This window comes from Triticum aestivum, chromosome 1B (genome assembly GCF_018294505.1).
Source record: "Triticum aestivum cultivar Chinese Spring chromosome 1B, IWGSC CS RefSeq v2.1, whole genome shotgun sequence".
Classification (NCBI taxonomy): Eukaryota; Viridiplantae; Streptophyta; class Magnoliopsida; order Poales; family Poaceae; genus Triticum; species Triticum aestivum.
The window spans coordinates 53,644,958-53,650,148 of NC_057795.1; positions in this window are offsets into that span (position 1 = coordinate 53,644,958).

Sequence of the window (5,191 nt, forward strand, 5' to 3'; positions counted from 1 at the left end):
TCCATGGACCATGCAAGGATAGAAGCCTTGAGCAATGGCTTCAGCTCTGTTCTTGGGTTGAAGGCCTCGATAGGGGATATCACCCCATGGTCTCTTGATGGCATTCTTCTCTGCATATTCCTTTGTCACAAACTTGTACTTAAACCATTCCTCAGCCCAATAGCGTCGAATCCATTGGATTCATGTCTTTCTCTGATGATAATTCTCTTCGGGATCTGTCTTGTAGAGTTCTGCTAGGTCATGAGGCAGATCTTTGGATGTTCCTTCTCTGCACTGTCTGCCACCCTTCCTTGCTGATTTTTCTGCAGCCATGAACTTCAAACTGAATGGCTTCAATACGTTCAAAGGCTTCACAGACTTACGCTTGCTGGTCAAGCAGGAACTGGCTTCGGGAGAATTGATATGATGCTGTAAGTATTCTGCAAACGAATGCAGACTATGAGAACCAAGGGATTCTCCCATGGACATGTACCTGTGACAGCATTAGAGATGCGAGGGAAGGGGAAGAGGTCATATGCATTCTCAGAAGATTTTGAAGATAAATCAGTTTGAAGACATTGACCTCATGATGCGAAGACATTTACTTATATAGGTGAGTTGGTTCCAGATTTGTACCAATCCGTGAATAAGTACAAGTGAGGAATCAAACTAGACAGGAAATCTAAGTGAATTGACTAGGCAGTATGAGATGCAGACAGAATAGATCTAACATTGAATAGGCAGAAACCACTTTCGGTAAACAGGATGAATCTTGAAGATCGAAAAAGTGGAAAAAATAGAGTTATAATTACCGCACGAAGAACTGCTAGATGGGATGAATAGGAGACCGAGCAGTTCAGCCCACCGTGCCCTAACTTGGCGACGGAGGACACCTACGGCGACGGCGGAGAGGACGATGTCCGTGTCCGGCGTGAGGACGGCGTCGGAGAATTCGCGGCAGCTAAGCGCTTCGTCGCCGACGTCGTCAAGAGCTAGCAGTGGCGCTAGGGTTTTTACAGAGGTGGAGAGTTCCGGCTTCCCGGATTTCAACAATAAAGATAAGTCATTTAAAACAGATTTAATGTTTGTCTCTTTGCCTTCTGCTGACTAGGACGCAGAGAAGACATTCGACAGTTTCAATAGAATGCATATGATTTGGACAAATAGAGTTTGAGATAGGAAGCATAGAGAGGTTAGGGTCCGATCACATTCACTTAGTTCAAAAGATCCAATCTTGAAGACATAGCTATAAGTGAATGCTGTAGAGGATAGAACACTAGTATATATATACATACATATATATATATATATATATATATATATCAGAAAGCAATCAAATCACCATAGTGTAGAAAATCATGAAGAAAAATTGAAACTGAAGACAAACCAAATGCGAAGTCATTACAATATAACGCCATGAGTGAAACACTTCAAACAGAGAAATTTGGTGGTGGCGTTACCCACCGTATAGGAAGTATTAGACCCAGACACGGCGCACAATTATCGTGGCGCTCCGAAGTCAAATTCCATGTTAATGTATTCACACTCAGAGTGTAAATCTTCATGGATTGAAGATATACATTACTTTGTGCGTTGCACATCTAAGTTATCAATATGCATAAGTGTTGGGATGTGTGCCTGATCACATGACATTAGAGGATTCCAAGATATTTAGCTCACACCGTAACTTGCAGAACCTTTTCTCGTCCAAGGGCTTTGTGAAGATATCTGCCAGTTGCTCTTCAGTGTTGACGTGAATGATATCGATATCTTTCTTCATAACATGATCTCTGAGAAAGTGATGACGTATTTCAATGTGCTTTGTCTTCGAGTGCTGGACTGGATTGTTGGCTATCTTGATGGCACTTTCGTTGTCGCAGAAGAGAGGTACTTGTTTCAGGTTGATGCCATAATCTTTGAGAGTTTGCTTCATCCATAGAAGCTGAGCACAACAGGATCCAGCAGCAATGTATTCAGATTCAGAAGTTGAGAGTGATACACAGTTCTACTTCTTTGAAGACCAACAGACAAGTGATCGACCAAGAAAATGACATGTGCCTGATGTAGACTTGCGATCCATCTTGTCACCAGCATAATCAGCATCCGAGAATCCAACCAAATCAAATTTTGAGCCCTTGGGATACCATAATCCGAGTGTTGGGGTGTAAGCCAAATATCGAAGAATTCGCTTCACAGCTAAGTGATGCGATTCCTTTGGTGCCGCTTGGAATCGAGCACACATGCAAACACTAAGCATAATATCTGGCCTAGATGCACATAGATAAAGCAAAGAACCAATCATGGAGCGGTATACCTTTTGATCGAACTCTTTACCATTGTCGTCGGGACCAAGATGGTGCTTGGCTGGCATTGGCGTCGTGTAGCCTTTGCAATCTTCCATTCCAAACTTCTTCAGACAATCTTTGAGGTATTTTTCTTGAGATATGAAGATGCCATTTCTTTGCTGACGAATTTGAAGACCAAGGAAGAACTTCAGCTCACCCATCATGGACATTTGATATTGCTCTTGCATCATGTACCCAAACTCATCACTATACTTCTGGTTGGTGCAGCCGAAGATTATGTCATCCACATATATTTGGCACACAAACAGTTCACCATCATATGACTTGGTGAAGAGTGTGGGATCGAGGGATCCAGGTTTGAAGCCTTTGCTCTTCAGGAAGTCTTTGATTGTATCATACCATGCACGAGGAGCTTGTTTGAGGCCATACAGTGCTTTGTTTAGCTTGTACACCATATCAAGATGTTTTGGATCTTCAAAGCCAGGTGGTTGTGTGACATATACTTCTTCTTCAATCTTGCCATTGAGAAACGCACTCTTTACATCCATTTGATATAGCAAGATGTTGTGATGATTAGCATAGGCTAGCAGTATGCGAATAGCTTCAAGCCTAGCAACAGGAGAAAATGTTTCATCAAAGTCAATTCCTTCAACTTGAGTATATCCTTGAGCCACAAGACGTGCTTTGTTTCTGACGACTTGACCATGCTCATCTTGCTTGTTTCGATATATCCACTTTGTTCCAATAATGTTATGCTTGCGAGGGTCAGGTCGCTTGACGAGTTCCCAAACATTATTCAGCTTGAACTGTTGAAGTTCTTCTTGCATGGCTTGAATCCATTCAGGTTCCATAAAAGCTTCAGCAACTTTCTTGGGTTCTGATATTGACACAAATGAAAAGTGCCCACAGAAGTTTGCTAGCTGTGTTGCTCTTGATCGAGTGAGTGGACCAGGCGCATTGATGTTGTCAATTATCTTCTCTATTTGAACTTCTTTTGCAACACGAGGATGAACAGGACAAAGATTTTGCTCTTGTTGATCATTGTCATTGTTGGGAGGATTGTCTTCGGTCTGAGCATTGTCTTCAGGTTGATTTGGTGCAAAGATGATAAGTTCCTCTTCAGGCTGTGCTTCAGAGGGCATGATTTCACCAGTTCCCATCAGCTTGATAGACTCGCTTGGAGGAGCTTCATCTAGTGTACTTGGCAGAACCTCTCTCTGTGAACCATTGGTTTCATCAAATTTCACATCCACAGTTTCAACGATTTTGTAGAGATAAAGGTTGAAGACTCTGTAGGAGTGTGAATCCTTTCCATAGCCAAGCATGAAGCCTTCGTGAGCCTTAGGTGCAAATTTTGACTTGTGATGGGGATCCTTGATCCAGCATCTAGCTCCAAATACTCTGAAGTAACTGACGTTTGGCTTCTTGCCAGTAAGGAGCTCATACGATGTTTTGTTCAGAAGCTTATGGATGTACACACAGTTGATGATGTGACATGCTGTATCAATAGCTTCAGGCCAGAACTTTCTTGGTGTCTTGTACTCATCTAGCATTGTTCGAGCCATCTCAATGAGGGTTCTGTTTTTGCGCTCAACAATGCCATTTTGCTGAGGTGTGTATGGAGCAGAGAACTCATGAGTGATTCCCATTGTATCCAGATACAGATCAAGTCCAGTGTTCTTGAATTCAGTGCCATTGTCACTTCTGATGTGCTTGATCTTCACGCGATAATTGTTCATTGCTCGATTTGTGAAGCGCCTGAAGACATCTTGCACATCAGTCTTGTAAAGAATTATGTGAACCCATGTGTATCTTGAGTAGTCATCAACAATGACGAAGCCATAGAGACAGGCAGTTGTTGTGAGGGTGGAGTAGTGAGTAGGTCCAAATAAGTCCATGTGTAACAGCTCGAAGGGTTGAGATGTTGGCATGATTGTCTTCGAGGGGTGCTTTGCCCTTGTCATCTTTCCAGCTTCACAGGCACCACACAGATGATTCTTCTTGAACTTGACATCCTCGATGCCAATGACATGCTTCTTCTTGACGAGTGAGTGTAAGTTCCTCATGCCAGCATGTCCTAGCCTTCGATGCTAGAGCCAGCATTCTGAAGCTTTTGTGAGAAGACATACAGCAAGCTGTGGACCTGCTGAGAAATCTACCATGTATAGATCATCTTTTCGATACCCTTCAAAGACTAGAGATTTGTCAGATTCCATTAGTGCAAGGCAACGATATTTTCCAAATATCACAATCATGTTCAAGTCACAAAGCATTAAGACAGACATTAAGTTGAAACCAAGGGATTCAACAAGCATCACTTTATCCATGTGTTGATCCTTTGAGATTGCAACTCTACCTAGACCCAATACCTTGCTTTTACCAGTGTCAGCAAATGTAATGTGACTCTTGTCGGATGGACGTAAGGTTGAGTCCATGAGAAGACTTCGATCACCAGTCATATGATTTGTGCATCCACTGTCCATAATCCATTCTGAAGCTTTTGGTGATGTACCCTATAGTGCAGTTAGGAGGATAGGCTTCACAAGAGTGTTGTGAAGCATAAGCATTTGACACATACAGGGACAATCACAACTTATATCAAAGTTAGGACATAGTATGACTGATAAGAGATTCAGATGTGAAGTATATAGAATGACATTTTGTCGTGTGTCCTAAATGGGTTTTAGGTCCCCAGCAATAGTATCAGACGCCATTGATTGCTGGCTGGAGATCGTTTTCTACAAAAGAGAGTTAGTTCTTCTTTGCCACCCACATCTTCAGTGGTGGCTTAGAAGCAATGAGTCTAAGTGCAGCATCTGAGAATTTTGGCTTTGAAGCCCTAGCAAATAACCTTGCAGGAGATGAATGATACTCATATGAATAAGCAGAAAAGTTCTTAGTCCTAT